The 19,675-nt window shown below is 40.1% G+C and overlaps 1 protein-coding gene across 9 annotated transcripts in view; it reads left to right on the forward strand.

The window, feature by feature from the left end:
- The first annotated feature begins 323 nt into the window (after positions 1-323).
- Positions 324-19,675, forward strand: part of LOC146305598 (adhesion G protein-coupled receptor L3) — a 299,312-nt gene continuing 279,960 nt past the window's right edge. For all 9 annotated transcript variants that reach the window (XM_084711654.1, XM_084711646.1, XM_084711647.1 and 6 more), the window contains exon 1: positions 324-878. The gene's annotated coding sequence lies outside the window, so the exon portion shown is untranslated. The remainder of the gene's footprint in view (positions 879-19,675) is intronic.

Raw genomic sequence — 19,675 nt, forward strand, 5'->3', positions numbered from 1 at the left:
TTGACCAGTCGATGGTCAGGTCTTACAGAATACTAGTTGCATTTTCAAGAAATCTTTTGAGGGAGAGGCAGTGGATTTCACATAAATATTGCAGTCACAGGCGCACAGACAGAATGTAATATAACATAGGTCTCCTTGCCAGCCTCAGGCAAAGATATACTGTAGGTAGAGAGGCTCTGGTTTGGTTTGCAGCATGTTATCTCGCGTTTGCTGCTAGGTGGAGCCCGAGTATACGGCGAGAGCGGCAATCCACATCCGAGTTTTTCCTCTCACCTTTCACTGGCTCTCCAAACCCTCGGTCTCCATACAGAATTACTCCCAGCCAGTGCGCACAATTGGTTTGTCATAGTCGCAGGGAGAGCTCAGTGTTTTGGACCCAAACAACTTAGACTCCTTTTTTTTCCCCCTGCGGAGCTTTTTCTCACAAGACCCCCCCCTCTCTCTCTTCTCCTTGTCAAATTCTTCTGGATACTCTTTTTGTGTGTGTTTTTGTGCGTGAGGGCTGCTACTGCTGGCGTTTTCAGCTTTATGGGACGTGATGTAGCCCCCGCACAGAAGGACGGACGCCTTGTGCCATAAAGGGATGTAAGGGGACAGTATACCGTTGGATACAAGCGCTGTTTCTCCATCACCGCCACCGAGACCACCACCAGGACTCGGATTCTGGGGCGATTTTTACGAGGATATTGAACGCAGCAACTATTTGGATTCGTGCTTCTCCCTCCTCGACCCTCTTTCGTCAAGTCAAATCCTCAAACGCCGTGCGTAAGGACGGTCCCCGACGCCCGAGAGACAGTTTACAGAGAAATTATCGCTTATACTTTGAATGGAAGGACGTGGGCTTTACCTCCTTTTCACCAGTCGTCTCTAAACCCGCGGTAAGTGTCACTTTCCTCCTTGTGTTTGTGCGCAATTATGTGCAGATTCAGCTCGGGGCGATGATAATAAAACCAATGAATGAATGAATCCCTGCAGCAGCCTTCATGTGCTCTGTAATGTCAGTCTTGGCATGCACTCCACTCTTAATTACTTTTAACTGGGCTATCGATGCGTTCAGGTGTAATCAGCGCCGATCAACGCGCCACATATTGATAGCCAATATGAAAATTTCATCTTCCCCGTTGGACTAATTAATCCGTTCTGTTAGACCGAGGGTCGGATTATGATCTAATGTGTCAGGGGGATTGTTGAGTAGTGAAAGGTCTTTCACATGGTGCTTAAAACAATGTGCTCTGCTCTGAAAATGGCTTTGCAAAGAAGTTGCATATTGGATGCATACCTATGAATGAAGTTTGTGTATTGTAAAGACATGCAGTTTCATTTATCTCCAGTTTTTTGGCGTTTAAAACTGAATATGCAGCCTTTGTGTCTATAGGCTAAAGCTGAGAAATGTACCAATGCAGGCCTGTGTTTTCTGTTGTGGGGATAGATGCAGTGGTGTGAGCAGCATCTGCATTTTTCATGAAAGGTTGAATTTGTGCTAGGAATGAAATATGCAACTTATTGGTATTGGCTATGTAAAGAAATTCATACATATTTTACTGACTCTCCCCCCTTTGGCTTTTATTTTTATTTTGCAGAATATCTATTGCAGCCAAAAAAACAAACAAACAAAAAACATAACATCACTATTTAATGCAGCGGTTCTCAACCTTTTCCCAGAATAATCAGGTTGGTGTTTGTGACCCCAGCAACAAAAATCCATACTGCAGAAAGTTCCATGTGATAGTTTGCAAAAAAAAATTTATGTATCTGCTTGTTTACACAGAATACTGTGGCACAAAAGGGCCAAAATGACAGTGTGTCCAATCAGAACTCATGTGCAAGCACACTTGAACTCTGACAAACACACTAAATGAAGTCCATTCAAAGGCGACTTATATCGCTGCACCAGGCGATATGAGGTAAAAACCATTTCCTGTTTCCCACCATAACGAATTGAGTAATTTGTTAAGTTAGATTTTTCAAGTTGTAAAATGCAAATGTAATTCTAGTTTTAACTATTAGTGAGCTGGCCGTTACATTTCTTTAGGCCAGCAGTGTTTTGCGTGGTTTTGAGTCGGGATGCACCGATATCGATACCAGTACTGGGTATTGTTCTGATACTGTTCAGTCTGATACCACTACACCTGATAAAACATCTAAAGAACCAACACAACAGAGTTCAATGTGTTTGCTAATGCTAGCAGTAGGGAACACCAACAATTTGTTACATTTAAAAAGCGAGGTCTAGTAATTTTAAAATCATTATAAGAATTATTAGTCGTATCGGTATTTGGTTTGTGTACTTATCGGTGGCATCGGTGCATCCCTAGTTTTGAGAGCTTGTCGCTTACGTTTAAGCTGCTTCCTGTGTTTTATTCCACAATGCTCGCCACAGTATGTCATTTTATTCTCCGTAACCATCTGGCGACCCCCGGAAAGCATCTTGCGACCCTCTTGGGGGCCTCGACCCCCAGGTTGAGACCCCCTGATTTCTGATGCACACATAAGAGGAAGGGGGAATGGATGCACACGCTGGGGAAGACATTCTGTCCTGTGTCTGAGAGAAGTGCAGGTAGGGTCGAGGGGCCACTGTACCTGAATGCTTTGATGTGAGGACAGCGTCTTTCAACATCAGAATCAAAGTGGAAAACTAAAGCCCATCACTTTGAATCACATCTGAAGTTTTCTCATCACTGCACAATCATGCCCTTCTTTTCCAATCTGTGCTTCGATCTCTTTTGATTTTTTTAAATTTTTATTCTGAATAATACTGGAGATCTTTCATGAGCAGTTTTTTTTCCCAGGGTTGAGCTCATTGGCATTCACACATACTTCTGTTGTGTGATTCCACCCCCCCCCCCCCCGAATTTCAGAATATCAACGTTATTGTTGGTTGTATCCTTATTTGACAATTACAATCATTATGGCCAGGACTGCAGTACCATCTGTCATATAATCTGCATTGGTACTCTCAAACAGATGACACACACACACATACACACACACACTCAGTTTCCTCCTCTACCAACAGTAAAAACCTTGACTTTCTCCTCCAGGGGAAACTCAAGAGGACATGTGATGCTTTCTGACTAAACGGTTATGTCAACCTGCACTTTGTTTTCAGTGTGTCTCATCCATTCTGATTCAGCTTAAATGCTCCTTGTGGAATATAATCTAGGTTGTATTTAATATAACAGCGGCTGAACCTAGCAGCTGGTGTGATACCTGATGGGACGGCGCTGTATGAAAATAAAATAATTGTTCCCTTGCTTTCCTTGAAGCTGTTGCTATGTTGCAGTCCATTGTAGAGAGACAGTGTGCTGAATGCGAGACACTGTGCTACATATTGATTTGAATCGGGTAAAGAATCACAATGAGATAGTGTTAGGTGGGAGAAATAAACATGGAAACTGGCACAGTTACATACTAATCTACTATGTTTGAATGTTTTAACCGTAACTCCTTTGTCTATTTTTTTCTCTCAGTGCTGGAGAAATTAAATTCGAACCCTTAACCTTAAAAAAAAAACTCAACACTTGAGATTGATTCATTCACGCCTTCCTTTGTCTGTAGAGTGACTCATTCTCTCGTATGTTTTTTTCTTTGCAGTACAAGTCCGGCGCTTTGTGCTGGCACATATTTCTTCCTGATGTATTGTATTACACCAATGTGGGTTAATTTGTTGCCCTCATTGAGAAGCATGCTTTTGCTTCATTTGGTCGTTTGTATTGTTCCTCTGAACTAACTCCACGCTCCGTGATGTTCCCTTTCTCGACCCCCGTTGATGTAGTGTAGGTTTTCAGCCTCTCTCCATTGGCAGTTCCATTTATTTGATTTTTTTTTTTTTTTTTTGCCTTTTTGTATCCGATCGCAAAGCCAGTTGGAATCCAATTTGTCATTGCGGTATGAATGGAGACACAGGCTCTCTGATTTTCTTCATTAGGTTAGCTTACATGGGGCGCAGCCTCGTGGCTCGTATTATGTACAGTGAAGGCTTTTACTGGTGTATCAATTTAGATAACTATTCTTCAAGGAGCAGCGTTTGAGAAAAGGTTCTGTCAGTCACGCACACGTTTCCCATCTAATGTCAACATCTTTTGTGCTACAAGTTTTAAAGCACATGCAATGAAATACATTTTCTGAAATAGATGAATGGCAGCTATTATGGCTTTAAACTCATCACCTAAATGTGTTGTCGCCAAACCATGGCCTGTGGGCCAACTGTGGCCCACTGCCTGTGTAAACCTGAGTATGGCTTAGGCATATTTAGGGCTGGGTATAATTAAGAAAATTTCAATTATATTACATTAAATATCGACTCCACTTCGATACTGGTGCCTGGGCAATACTTTTTTCATCAAATCAATCTTAACAAAATGAAAATTACATTACACATTAGGATATAAATCTTTAGTTTTGTTTTTCAGGTACTTTTCCCACATGTAAAGCAGTTTCATAACATAAAACATAAACCTATTTATCACATGTGGTTACAGTTTTCCTTGGGATTTTTCTACTCAAAGCAGTTTTGCAACATAAAAAATAAACCACAAATGTGGAGATTTACTCCTGATGTATTGAAAGTCAGTATGACGATACTCGATAGCACTGAAGCAAGTCAGTACTTTAAGTATCGAAGTTCAGTACCCAGGACTAAACATACTTCTGTTAAACTGCAGTGTATGTTCTTTGCACATCTTAGTATAAAGACTAGATGGTGCTCTTATCTTTGAACAACCTGACCTACAATGGTGGAAACAAAAAAATTGCGAGCGCTGAAAATTTCAGAAACGTTGAAAACCGAGCGCCTTTTAACTGAAATCAAGGGGATGTTTGTTTAATTTGCAAGGAATCTGTTGCTGTGGTGAAAGAGTATAGCATTATGTTAGAAGACACAACTTCTGCCTGTTTTAACTTTATTTATTCACATATTTTCACATCAAATCAGAATATTTTCAGCCCACATAGGCCATGCATTGTATTAGAGTTTAAAAGTATTGAATTAATTTAAATTTACTTAATGAGGTGGTAGTTATTTTAATAGGGAATTAATTTTCTAAGGCACATGTTGTTTTCTGATCCAGAAACACAGAATTTCTTATAGTGTAATTGGTTGAAAACTGCATTTAATATTTTTTTGGCCTGTGACTCCTTGTATTTTTGGTCCACAATCAAAAAGTTGAAGACACTGGATTTCCTTTCAGCGAGACCTGCACTGTCCTAATGCTGCCCACATCACCCCCTTTTGTTGTACAGCAAAACCAGCGCTAATGACAACACCCAAACGCTCATCGACCCCGGTCTGAAGAGCTGGGCGGCTGAATCACAGGGTGAATTAATACTTTTTTATGTCTTTATCTAACTTTATACAGCACGCCGTTGTGCGACTGAATGTAATGCTTGAGGTCATGTACTGTTCATATGTTTTCAGATGTTAGATTTGTATTTTCTCCCACTGAATGAACAGTCATCTCTCTGGAGATCACAGGCTGTGGATTGTTTTGGATGTACTTTTCATATTCCTCCTGCCCCCCCACCATGTACATTAATGCCGATGTGGGAAGATGCTGATACGAGTTCAATAGAGGTACGGATGACAAAAACTCAGCCATTAAACTCAAACTCTTTTTTTTTTGGCTGTTAGAATTACAGTTAGCTTTTAGCAAATGGATTACAATTTCGTCAAAGTTGATTGTCACCATGGCTACCATTCGCCAGCCTCTTTCATACATGGAATCAGTGACGTTGCTGGCTTTAATTCTTAAAGTGATGAAAGGTCACTCATTTTCCCATTCTCGAGCTAGAAGTAAACACTTATCAGTTGTTTTTTTTACAAAAGGAGAAAATGTGGCAGAGGAGCCAGCCACTGTACCTCTGAGGAAATTATTTGCCTTTCAGATGTTATGTCTCATGTTTACTTAATGATAGAAAGATTTTTTTTCTTCAGGAAACTAATATACACATGGAAGTATTGGGCTCTTGTGGTGTTTTTTTTTTCTTTTTTTTTTTCTACTTTTACTTTGCTTGTTGTGCCTCAGGGGCTCTCTTTGTTTCAAGGTTTGATCTGTAGAACGGGTCAATTGATGACTCCTTCAAGGACTGGTGCTGTGCTGACGGACTTTTGAATCATTAATGTAACAAACACTGCAGGGATGATGCTGCCTGGGCTGTTTTGGCTCTTGTTTATGTGTTTATTTTTTTTGTCTTTTGTTAATTTATGTTGCTCCTTAAAAAAGAATTCAATAGAAAACTCATATAACAGACAAAAAGTGTTGATAATTAGATACCAGTTTTCTGAACAACACAATGTCCATTAATTATAGTATCGAAAGTACTGAAGCTACTAAAAATAGTCTTCATTGTCCTGCATGAAATTTTGCTTGTAGTATTGCAAATTGCTGTGGTATTGAAAGAAGTATAGCATATTGTTTTTTTCTTGAAATTAGTACTAGTACCATGAGAACTTTAGAAGCTACTACAACAGCATACAATTTCTGTAGAGCTGCAATGATTACCCGATTAAATAAAAATAAATATTTATCTATATAAATGTCTTTGGGTTTTTGAACTGTTGATAAGACCATTTGAAGATGCGACCTTGGGATCTGCTATTTTTCACTATTTTTTGATGTTTTTAAGAAAATAGACAGCAGATACTTAAAGTAATCTCTAGTTGCAGCCCTACTTTCCTTTGCTGGTGTGCCGTGGCTGGATTTGGTGGACTTGCAGGTCAGATTTCACCCTTGTTCAGCTTAGACCGTCTAATTCACACTAGAAACAGTGTCTAGCATTAATCTTACTAAGTGCCGTCACCTTATTTTGTGAAATATTACACCGCTAGACTAAAAACTGCAGTAGCACTCACATTCACTGTGTACAGTCTTCTTGATAGTTATTTATTACCCGAATCTGAACTTTTTTTCAGGGCTGCAGTTTTTGGTAACTTGCAGCCATGGTTTCCAGCAGTCACAGATCCTTCACATGGAAACCTTTACGTCAAATCTCCCAGCACATGACACGACTGCTCTCGAAGGATTAGACGATTTTTTTTTTTTTTTTGACTTATCATAGGCAGCTCTGCATGAGATTCTTGACGAGTTAGAAAACAAGGACACCAGAGAAGAAGAGCTTCCTGAATTCTCACACAGGCTGTCTAAATGATGGATTTTTAAATTTATTTCGCAGTTGAATGATTGTTTATCCCCGCGGCTGGCGGCTGACATGTTAAGCATCACAGGAACATCTTGAGAGTATGGGAGATGATGCTTTATATTTGTGGCTGCTTTTTTCCCGTGTGATTTTTAAATAATTAATGGCTATATCTTCAATGTAACCCTATAGGGTAGAAGCTAAATATACTAGCTTATATGCTCTATACATTATTTATAACTTTGTCTTTTTAAACATAATACCTAAACCTGTGGCAAAAAAATATAATGCAGGCTGCCTACTGCACTGTATTCATATTCCTCTGGGCTAAATCTCACCCACTGCTAACGTGAGGCCCTTGGTTTTTGTAAGGTCCCAAAGACCGGAGTTATCATGCTGTGAGGAGTGAGACAGGTTGGTCTGTTGGGGCCCTTTCTCTGGCAGGAATGTCACAAAAGAAGAAAAGCAAAAGCTGAAAATAAAAAAAAAAGAGAGAGAGAGAGAGCACACGGCCGAGGAAAAGGTCCTCGAGGTCTACGCCTCTCAACACTTTAGCTGTCCTCTCTCATAAAGAGCTTGCGCACAAAGGTTTTGACACAGGCTTTCACAGCCCCCTGCAGGAAATGGGGGTTACAGTTGAGATGGAGACTTCAGCTGGTGCTTGATGGAAAGAACAGACAATTAGTTTGCTGATTCTGTATGGCTCCGTGAAGAGTGACCCCGATGTTTGGGAGCCTTTTAAGTGTAAAAGTCAAAGAAAACACACTTTTAAAGCACCAACATTTTGCTATAGATAGAGCATGCATTGAAAAATACTGTTGAATACACTCTTAGAAATAAGGGTCTCCTATTGGATTCTTTCAAAGGGCTGAGGTTCTACTCATATCCATTTGCTTCTGAAAAACTCTTTTTTTGAAGAAAGGGTTCATCAAGGTTCTTAGTAAGGCTAAGGGTTCTATTAAGAACCCTTTTGGGAAGAAACAGCTCTTCAAAGATTGTCGTAAGCATGGGAAAGACCCACACCTTTAAATAATCTTTGAATATAAAAGGGTTCTCTGCAAAACCATTTGGGTGGGTTCTAGGTGGAACTCTTGGAATATTAAAGGGTTCTTTGTAAAACCCCCTCAATGATGAAACTCTTGGCGTATAAAAGTGTTCTCGATAGAAACCCCCAGGTGACCCCTAACTGGGCTTTCGGTGGGTTCTTGTTAGCACCCTTAAAGGTGGAAAGGGCCTGATAGAACCCCCACAGAAGGTTGTGGGTGATGCGATTGCACCATAGAGGGTTCTTTTTTTGTAAAAACTCTCATAGGGGGTTCTGGGTGTAACCTTTCATGTTGGGTTCTAGATAAAACCCTCTATAAGGGTTCCAACTGTCAGGAACAAAAAAGGGTTCTCCTGAGGATGAGTAGTAAGTAGCACCTTTATTTCTTAGAGTGTACATTTTGGAAGGTCAACAGTTTGAGCACAGCTTTTTTTGTGGAAGAATGTGAGCGCTCAGCTTCATTGCACAAATCCATAAAGAATATTCTATGAGTGCACAAATGTCAGATAAAAAGTTAGAAAAACATGGTGTGAGGCAGCACATCTATCTGTCGAAAAAAAAGAGAAAAATCATCAACAGTCTGTTTGCCTCTCATATTCGGTAAACCCAATCGTTGTTTCCACCGGTACACCTATTATTTACCAGCATGATGATGGGGATTATCAAATTAATTCCAGGCCCTTTCTCTGTGCCTGGCTTACAACCCAAAAAAAAAAAAAAGCAGTTAGTATGAGAGAGAAAGGGTGTGTGGCGTATTGATGAGCCTCTTTAAATCACTGAGGGATTTGCAGGGGATTTTATACCACTCCAGTGAGCCTGTGGCGTGTTGGGAATAGGGTGAGGTCATGGAAACATTTCACTGACTATACCTCTTTGACTTCTAATCATGACGATGAATAGGAACACAAGCGTGGAAATGAGCAAGGGCATTACGCTGTGTACACGCCTAAATAAGGGTTCTACCTGAAGGGCTGAGGTTCTATTTGGAGCCATTTGCATTGTGCATTTTTTTTTTTTTTTTTTTTTTTTTTTAAGGAAGGGGTCGACGGTGGTTCTTTGTAAGACTAAGGATTCCATTAAGAACCGTTTTCATCCAAAGAACCCTTTTAGGACGAAAGAATTCTTCAAGGATTGTTGAAAATGTTAGTTGTCATTTGTACCACAATTTAAACGTTTTCTCTGTGGGTTTTAGATAAAAACTCTTCTCAGCAGAACCACCATGGCGGGTTCTAGATGAAACCCTAGGAATACAAAAAGAGGATTATTGGTCGAACCCCTTGGATGGCTTCCTGTTAGCATCTTTAAAGGGTAAAATCGAACCCCCAGACAGGGTTCTGGGTGGAACCATTACACCATAGAAAGTGTAATAGAATGTTTCACCAATGGTTCTAGATAGAGCTCTCTGAAAGGGTTCTGCTAGGAACTAAAAACCTTTATAGTTCTAGTTAGCACCTTTATTTCTAAGAGAGTACAAGTAGGACATAAGATCATTGGTTGACCATGAACTCAGCTGAGTGTCATTTTTTTTAATGTTCTGAGTGTTTTCTGTACATTCATATAACACCCTCAGCGTCAACTGTGTTTTGAATGCCAGCAGCACGTCATTTTAATTTATGCATCCAATTTTAATAAAGGCCCTCAAGGCTGGAACATTGTCAAGCTCATGTGTAGACGTTACCATGACCAGTGACGGCACGCTGTAAAGAAATTTCCTCATGTTTCAGATTGCAGTTTTTATTATCTGCAAGCCAGCCCTCCACCCTTAACTTGACACGTAGTTAAGTTGTCCCTAGGGGGGTCAAAACACTTAGCAGTTGCATTTTAACACTTCACAACACTTGCAGGCAGAGATACAAAGACTGCAAGCCAAGGGGATGTGAGTGGAAAGCATGAACTAGCTTGCGCAGATGCAGATATGCATTCATTTTATGAATGGAGATGGAGAGGCCATCTTTGCATTCCGGCAACAATTCTAGAAGAATGTTGCTTGCAGATAAGAGCCAGTGAACAGCCCCTTTCTTGGTGAAATCAGCTCTAATGTTTTTAGCAATTACATCTGTATTGCAAAAAAGCAGTTTATTGTACAATGTTGTTAACCCAAACTCCACTAAGACACAACTAGCCCAATGAAAATGAAGGTCTATGAGTAAAAAAAAAGATTTCTCAGCTGGAGTGCAGATATGGACCCAAAAATGTCAACTTAGCATTTAAAGCAATCCAAGCCACTCTTACGACCCTGTTGGTGGTGTTAAAAGGTACCCAAAAGCCATCAAACTGACAAGGCCTGACGGAGCCGCAGTACATCAACCTCCTTTACTACTCTGTAAAATCTGATACATTTGTCTATGTGCATTTTACAGTATGACACAGTTTTTTGCAACAATATTGATGGCTTTCCTTTGTTCCGAGGATTTTTTTTTTCCCCTCGTGAACTTTGGACCAGTGAAGAGGATTCAAACAAAGATGCAATGCTTCTCTGAGACCGAAGCACTAAAAGAAGTTAATTTATGGCCTGTTTGGGAGGCAGGTTTGGGCTTGAATACATAATAAGGTAGTGCACCTGCAGCCGCATACAAATGAATGGAAATGACGGTTAGTATTTACGCCTCCCTAAACCATTGGGACCTCCTGATTTGACCACTAATTGGCCAGCGAAGAGAAATGAAGATAGCTTCCTTGTTCACAGGCTGCTGTATCTGCAAATATCATGTGTAGATTTGTGCACAGAAACTTTGCACCCCCAATCTTATACCACTTATCAAAAAGTGCCCCTACGACTTACAGTAAAGCAGCGCAAAAGACTGATATTCTTAGTAAGATAATGTCAAATGGTTATTTAAATTAACGTTTTGTGCGTTTAATTAATTAATCAGGCTAGTTTCGACCAAGGATTGATATAGAATATACTTTTCTCGGTGCCTTTAAAGCAGTTTTGTTGAAACAGTTTGCTGTATAACGGTCCTGTGGGCACGAACACTTAAAAGGCCTCCAGCCGTCCCACATGAGACCAAGATCCCCATATTGAAAGGGACACAAAAGCATGACTACAGACACGTGACTGAGACTACAAACAGCCTATCGTTTAGTCTATTTGCGGCTGTTTTTTTTTTTTATATCTCTTTATCATAATTTTGCATCTCTTCGAAGTTGTTTTGCATTTCTTTGAAGTCATTTGGTGTCTTTTTGTCATCATTTTGTGTCTCTTGCAGTTTTGTGTCATCATTTTGCATCTCTCTGAAATCGTTTTGTGTAACTCGGTCATCATTTCGTCTCTTTGTAGTAATTTTGTAGCTTTTTGTCAACCTTTTGCATCTTTTTGAAATAGTCTTGTGTCATTTTGTCATAATTTTGTGCCAATTTGTGGTCATTTTCTTTCTCTTTGAAGTCATTTTGCATTTCTTTGAAGTAATTTTGCATCTCTTTGTCATCGTATTGTGTCTCCTTTCTTGCAGTTCTGCCTCATGACTGTATTGTCATCTTGTATTTCTGTTGTAGTCATTTCTATCTTCGTTGTCATTTTGCATTTCTTTGAAGTTGTTTTACGTCACCTTTGTCATCATTTTATGTCTCTTTGTAGTCATTTTTTTTATCTCTTTGTAGTCATTTTATATCTCTGTCATCATTTTGTATCTCTCTGCAGTGGTTTTGGTTCTCTTTGTAGTCATTTTGTATCTCTTTAGTTGTTTTGAATCGCTTTGAAGTGATTTTCTCTCTTTCTCATCATTTTGCGTCTCTTTGTAGTCGTTTTGCATCTCTGTGAAGTCGTTTTATGTCTCTTTGTCACCATTTTTTCCCCTTTGCACATCATTTCAGGTCATTTCATGTTCTCATGGTGTCATTTGATTGACTTTCCAACAAAAAATGTTGTCAGTCACTTCACAGAGGCTTTGGCACAGGGGCCCCGTGACCCCTGAGCCCCCATGCCTGTGCCCTTTATGCCTGTTCAGTAATCTGTCCATCTTCAAAACATGCCCGTGCACTGACATACAGGACCTTTAATAGTATTACTATTATGTTTGGACAAAAATTCCATTACAACCTTTTTTTTTTTTTTTGGTTTTGATTCTGCCATACTTTCAGCCTTCCACTTCAAAAGAGCTTGTAATGGAACAAAAAGCATGAATGCCTTGCAGAGATGTTGATTATAATATCCTGCTGAATCTTTTTAAATTAAAATACCAATTTTCCCATTCATACTTGATAAGATTTACAGAGGGTTGAAGCATTTTTGCAGGCAGATAATTAAAGTATTTTCGCACAGGTGGATAGCTCCACAATGAAGGATTTATGCTTCTATCATGTGAGGTCGTTTCCTCTTTTTCTTAATTAAGGGAAAGAATATTCATCATGCATTACGCCGGGGTGTATTTGTGGAGTTGATCAGAATCTGATTCCACTTGTGACTTCAAAATGTATTGCAGCATTTCAGCATTTCCCTCTGTGCTTGTGACTTAGACCAAATTGATTTTCCTAATCGATAGCATAGGATTGGATTTAGGAGTGTGGTAGTGGGGGGTGGGATCTGGGAGGACCGCCTGCCTCAGCCAGCAGACTCCTCAACAGCAGCCCCTCATTTGTTCCCATCTTTATGAGCCTCTGTTCACTGGGGGGAACAGTGCATTTTAAATCCTAGCGTTTTTTTGTACGGCTGCTATCCTGCTTCATCTCAGGTTGGTATAACGACAGCAGAACTCTGTACCCACCAGCAAATATAAACTTCCCTGCCAGCCCTTTGTCACCTCTGCAATGGAGATGACTGAATTGATGCGCCGCCTCAGTGGAGCAAAACGGTTTAAATGACAACACATTTTTGTCTCACCTTGAACTTAATTGACTGCCTGAAAGCTGGCGTTTGAAAAGTGCTGACAGAATGACTTCTCTCGTTGTTTGGAAACGGTAGCTATTGACAGAGCCTGTTCTGTGTTGTTTTCAGACTGCTGTCACACCTGCATGCATCTGTATGAGTAAGGACGGATGGTGTCTTCATAAGGCTGTGCATTATGGATGGTTCATGTGACACGTATTACTCGTAATGGGCTTAATGTCTGTATGCATTAGTATGTATTGCATTTCTGCAGGGAAGAGAAGTGGAAAATGTGCTCCTTACCATACAAGGGTGAATTTAAAATATCTGCGTTTCTTGCAGCTCTGCACTGGATATGGAAATATCTAGCGTTATTCCCATTTCAGCCTTTTAGTTAGAAAAGGCAGTCGTTAACAAGGTGCCTGATGACAAGTAGGTTGATGACCCAGGTGTCCACAAGCGTCTCTGTCAGTCTTGACAGCTCGAGGACTGGGTAGCAGTTACACTGTCGCTGGAAAACTGGAAAAGACCATCTACCCCCCCGCCTCGCCATCCGCTCGAACATTGGTCTTGCCTGTGATGCTGAGCCGCCACGGCGCAATGGTGGCAACTGTGGGATTTCTTAGAGGGGAGCCACAAGACTGTAATCAGTCATTATGTCAGAAGCGAGCCCCGTGAGCCCCGCTCCAGCTCATTCAGCCAAATAATAAGCAGCAGATAACGGCGCTGGCGTGCAGGCAAGAACAGAGCCCCTGCGGGCGAGCTCAAAAACGGGGGGCCTATTCCTCTCGTCTGCCTACGCAGGGACGTCACCTTGGCTCAAGGGCTGGAGCTCGAGATTTTCATACGGCGGACAGAAAGTTTCGGTCTCCCTCCAGTTAATGGCAAAGCTTGAGGTGTGAATAGGAAACGTGTTGGATCGGTTGAGAAAAACTATCCTTACTGTTCATTGCACTTCTCTCAATATTTTATGTCTAATGGTGGCAAGCAGAAAAATGCTGTAGCATCTAATCGAGTAGCACTACAGTGGCAAAGATTTAATCGCTAATAATAATCCTTAATTAGTTTAATCCCTAATGAGAATGCACTTAAATCCAAATTCGTTACTGGGGAAAGCACAAATAATGCAACAGAAATTGATATTTCTTGTATCTAATGTTGCTCGTGATTACATTGGAATAGTTAAAAAAAAAGGTTGCACTCACCTTAATAAACTGCTGTTTTAATGATTATTACATGCAAATGAGGGCTACCTTTATATACTTATATATTTTATGTAGACATTTTTCCCTTTGTTTTTTCAAAATCGCTCAGTTAAAGGGGAGGAGGTGGTGGGCTTCAGGCAGTTCATAAAATTTAAACTGAAAAGGGAGAAAGATTAATTATATTCTGTTATTAAATCATTTTGATACTTTGTAGGTACAATGATTGCATTGCCACTGAATATTAGGTTAGAAAATAAAACATTTGCACAGTTTAATGAGACCTCAGTATAAACCACGTCCACCTCTAGTCTTCCACGAGACTGCAGATACAAAGACAGATGATTTTGATGGTTTACAGATACAGATCCAAATAATGACGTCTCTGTGGACCTATATTTCCTAATACAACATAACTGTTTTTGAATATTACTAATATTTAAGTTGTCTGACATTGAAAACCTGTCTGTCTTGATGAAGGAAGGCAAACTTTATCTTTTCAACTATTCATCATTGATTAATCTGTGGATTATTTTCATGATTCAGTCTATAAAATGTCAAAAATTGAAAGAAAAAAAAGAAGTGACAAAGAAAAGCAACAAATGCTTAGATTTAAGAAGCTAGAACCAGCAAATGTTTCACAGTTTTGCCTGAAAAAATTCTTGTATGACTATTAATCGATTATGAAAATAGATGATCATTGATTTTCTTTACTTGACTGTTCAATCTTCTATATGTCCTTATTATTATTTAAATATATTGAAATGTTGTCAATAAGCAAGATTATCTCTGACATTACTAAGCACAGACATTCTTGCTGTTTAATCATTCCAGTACCACCACAGGACTGCTGACATTGTGCAATTGAATAAAAAAAAAAAACACACCCTCACTCCCCCTCTTTTAAGCCCCGTTCCTTTCCCCTCCACCCTCATGAAGTTTTGTCATTCCATAACAAGGGTCACAGTCTCCCATTGTCTCGCCATAGCATTCCTCGGCGTGACGGTATTGACTGGTTCTGCTGGGTGAGCGGTGCCGTATAACATCCATATATCATTGGGAGGACAGAATGACAGACAGTGGGAGTTGAGATGTCAGATCGTCCTCTCCAGGCAACTGACATCCACTCCCTTCCTGTTCTCCACAGCGATACTCTATCTTCTGACAGAGGCTGCATTGATAGTGGCAATCCCCCGCTTCTGCACCTTGCTGGTGCACTTGACATGCTCACGATATAAATTTCCTATGGAAACTGCAGGAATAATTCTGCTTCCAATTAATGTTTTTTAAAGCAGCCCAGATCATACAGTCACAGAGATATAAATGTTATTTGTTCATCGTCTGCCACATTATAATTGGTTCACTACTGTATGCATGCACAGATTGATAGCTAGATTAATCTCATCAAAATGTTAAGCTTTTATAATCTTCTCATGGACCCCTTTTACCCTCTCATACATAATAAATGTAGCTAAAAGTCAGCCTGACACAAAGCAAATAGCTTAGCACTGTAGCATGCTAGTTCCACATGGCAAATATGAAACTGCAGCATGCCACCAGACAATGAGCTCACTCAGGTCAGCGTAGGTCAAGCCTTTATGGAATTCCTGCCCATAATGATTAATAAGGTAGGTGTAGTTATTGCCTTGGAAGTCATCAGTGGAATGCTGGAGTTAAGCTGTAATCCAGTTTCATTACAACTGTGCCTGAGGTTTCTCTTTTGTAATGCATCGTTCTGTCCCTCTCTGTTCATTGTGTGTGCTGTACAGCAGAGGTGGAAGGTGACCGACTACAAATACTTGGTGACTGTGCTGAAGTAGATTTTTCAGGTATCTGTACTTTACTTGAGTATTTATTTTCCTGACAACTTTTATTCACACGTAGAAAAGACGACCCTTTGGTGCATCCACCAGAGCATATCATGCATGACAGATGTAATGAGACGAAAGCAACAAGTCACAAGTTGAAAATCATGTAAAAGACAAATTACAAACAAGGCATTAAATTAAAATAAATTAAAACAGTGTAAAAGTCGTAACAGTATGACACAAAGTGGCACAATGAAAATCTACATAAAAGATATAAGAAGAAGAAAAAGACCAAAAAGATGAAAACGATGTAAAAGAATGATATATAAGAAGTGATGAAACAAAAAAGATGTAAGAAAAAAAACTATGTAAACGATGCAATAAGATAAAAAAGACATAACAAGATGACAATGATGTAAAAGATGTAACGTGACAGAAATGACCTAAAGGTTATAACAAGACCAAAACTGACACAGCAAGACAAAAAAGAGATACAAAAAAATGGGTCAGTTGGCTTTGCAAAGAAACAATAGTAGAAATGTCCCTCAGAGGGCTACTGTTTACTCTAATCCTTTGAATGTATTTTAGAGCGTGTAATTTTTCACTTCTTCTTGAGTAAAGTCTGTTTGTGCTTATTTCCACCTCTGCAGTACAGTTCCTCCTAATGAACAGCCCATTATTGATTGGTATAGACAACAGGGATCGCTTTGTTCCACCATTGCTTATCAGTTCACTCTCTCCCACAGGGGCACTGAAAGCGTTAGAGAGTCGTCTCACGTCTTTTTGGCGTCTCCCGACCAAAAGTTCGTTTAGCAGGGGTCCTGTTGTCGCTCGTGAGCGCTGTGAAAGGTTAGGCTCCTGTAATCTTGTTTATGTTTTTGGTCAGTAGTAAGCCTCCCTAAGCCAGCTTTGTGTCAAACACAGCTGGAGAGGCCTTTACAATTGCAGCAGAGCAGAAATAATTGGTCCAGCAGCCTGGATGCTGCCATGACACACAGGTAATTTGCTAATTTCTGTCTCTCAGCTGGTGTTATCAGTGCAGGAAGCTGCGGCTTTCAGGAAGAGTGTGTAAAAATGAATTATACTCTTCATGTTGCATTGGTGGAAATGGAAATTAAACCAGGCGAACAACATGTCTAAAAGAGACTTTCATTTGGTTTTTATGCCAGTTCCTGCAGTCACAATTTCTTAGTGTTTGATTGTATCTTTAAGGAGGAAAAAAAAAATCGGGTACAGCAATAATCAATTAAATGTGCCTTCACCACTTTTCCCCTTGTTAGCTTGGTTGCTTCTTACTGTGCAGTATCTATCACTGCACTGTAAGAATAAACAATCTGTTTTAACTTAAAAAAAAAGTTAGTGTGTTTGTAATGATTCAAAAAGAAATAAACGTTTCTAGTTAAATAAACTTGATATTTAATCAGTTGTAATTGAGAAAACATGGTCAGTAAGCTTAAAATTTTAAGTTAAACCAACAACTGTTCAATCACACTGACAAACAGTACAAACAAAATACTTATTTAATAAAAAAAAATAAGGCAATGCATGCTGGGAATAATGTTAATATGCTGATCATGTTTAATTAGAAACTGAATTTAATGAGTTGCTTGAACATTCAAGCAGTGTGAAGTTAATGAGAAAAAAGTTGATTCTATGAAATTCCTGTATGATTTTTTTTTTTTTACAGTGTGCAAACAAAAGGCACACGCTCATCCAGTGAACTGCCACAGTAACTGTCAATAACGTGACCTTCCATACAATCAACATGAGTCTGCATACGTGATGCCCTAACTGTCCCAAGAGGAGGCTTTTCCCCTGAATTTAGCGTAGATGACTTTGAGCAGCCCAGCTCCAGCTGATGGGGAAATTTGGATTGGAAAGTCTGTAGCAGCCACTTTTAATTATACTGGCAGTAAAGGATGAAATTGAGCAGGAATGAAGTGCTTTTTGTGCATCGATTTTTCTCTGCGTCTGTGGACGCGCTGGAGAGAGGGAGAGACAATTGTAACCTTCCCTATCGCTGCACTGCAGGCAAACAAGGCGGGGGGCTTCATGCATCCAGGGCCTTTTTTTTCCAGCTTTATTTTTAATACAATGAGAGCATGTACATCAAACCATCCTTCTCATCTAATTAGGAAATGCCATTGAATTGAACAGGAACCCGGGCAGGTCTGGAAAGAGGCCACACAAGCACTTTACCTTGATAGAGTTTTGATGGGTTTTGTGATCTGTTTTGACATCTGACAAACTTTGGCCAGCCTTTGGTGTGGATTTTTGTAACTTCGATGACGAGGTGTGGCGAGGCCTGTGGATGGATCCTCTGAGCTCTGTCTGCAGCTCTCCTCTAGGGATTTATGCCCATTTCAGGTGCTGTTTCCAGTAATCTTAAGCCTTTATTTTGGCAGAATGTCACCTCACCTGGGTATCTGGGAGAGTGACTGCCGCCTTGATTGCCCCCAGGTCCCGGCAGGATTCCTGCCCGACTGTGCTCCTGCAGATGCCTCCGGACTATAAAAAGATCAGATACTTGTGAAACAGATGACAACCTGGCTTTTGTTTGCTTGTTTTTGGATGACATTTCCTCCTGTCTTCTTGAGAACTTCCCCTGACCGCGTGCATTGCACAGTCACACCAGCAGATGCGACAATTCGTCATGCATAAGAAACCCCACTCCGGCAGCCATCTGTCTCCTTGTGTCTGTTACCATGCACCGGCAGTTTGTTTTCATACCCATTACCCATATACAATTTTAATGGCATGCAAAATATGCTGAACCAATCTCCTGACCTCTGAACCTCATTCTAAAATCTCATTCCCGACCTATACATGACCCAAGTAACAGAAACCAGAAAATATACTGTCTGTCACCATATATAGTTTCTAAGACTGGTGGAAGGGTTTGCCATTTGGTGCCCCACTATAGTGTTACCTCCACTGGATAGCTGGAATGAATTATTGTGCCCTGTTAAAATTAAATTTGACTCCCTTTTACCCGATTCCTAGATGACCTAACAAAAACAACGTGGCAAACCATAATAGGTAAAAAGCAAAGAGGTCAGAACGATTGCTCTAACTGCTCTGGTCACTGATACCAAATTCAGGAGCCATTTCTCTATTTCACCGGGTCAACTGACAAAATGAAACCAGCGCATACTGATATCAATATTTACACTCAACGGTGTGAAACTACAAAGGCCCTCAGAGAGAACAGACCTCTGCCAAGGCCAACAGTCCACCCTTTCATGATGTGCACATCTGCAAGCGCAAACTTCCCAGTCAATATTATTGCTTGTTCTTGTGAAGCGTAAATTCGAACATTTCTCCTTGACATCTCTGCTCGGGTTAACTGTAGATTATTCACATACGTCAGTAGAATTCATATTTGCATTTCCATAGCCTTACTTTGAGAAAAAAAAGCAATTGAACCAGTTCTCACATGAAACCACAGCCCCTGAATGATACAAAACTTTACTACTATCGACTGGATTTTAAAAAGTATGACATTTATTTTGCCAGGGCCAAATGCCCTGTCTCATGATGTTAACAAAAGTGCTGCTCTCTTCCACCAAGACACATGAAAATCAGACAGGTAGTTTTTCCCTAGTCTTGCTGACAAACAAACAAACAAACAAACAGCACCAAAAACAACCTGGTGGAGGTAATTAGACCAACCCTACTAGTC

The sequence above is a fragment of the Lutjanus erythropterus genome, chromosome 23 (assembly GCF_056507025.1).
Source record: "Lutjanus erythropterus isolate fLutEry1 chromosome 23, fLutEry1.hap2, whole genome shotgun sequence".
NCBI lineage: Eukaryota > Metazoa > Chordata > Actinopteri > Lutjaniformes > Lutjanidae > Lutjanus > Lutjanus erythropterus.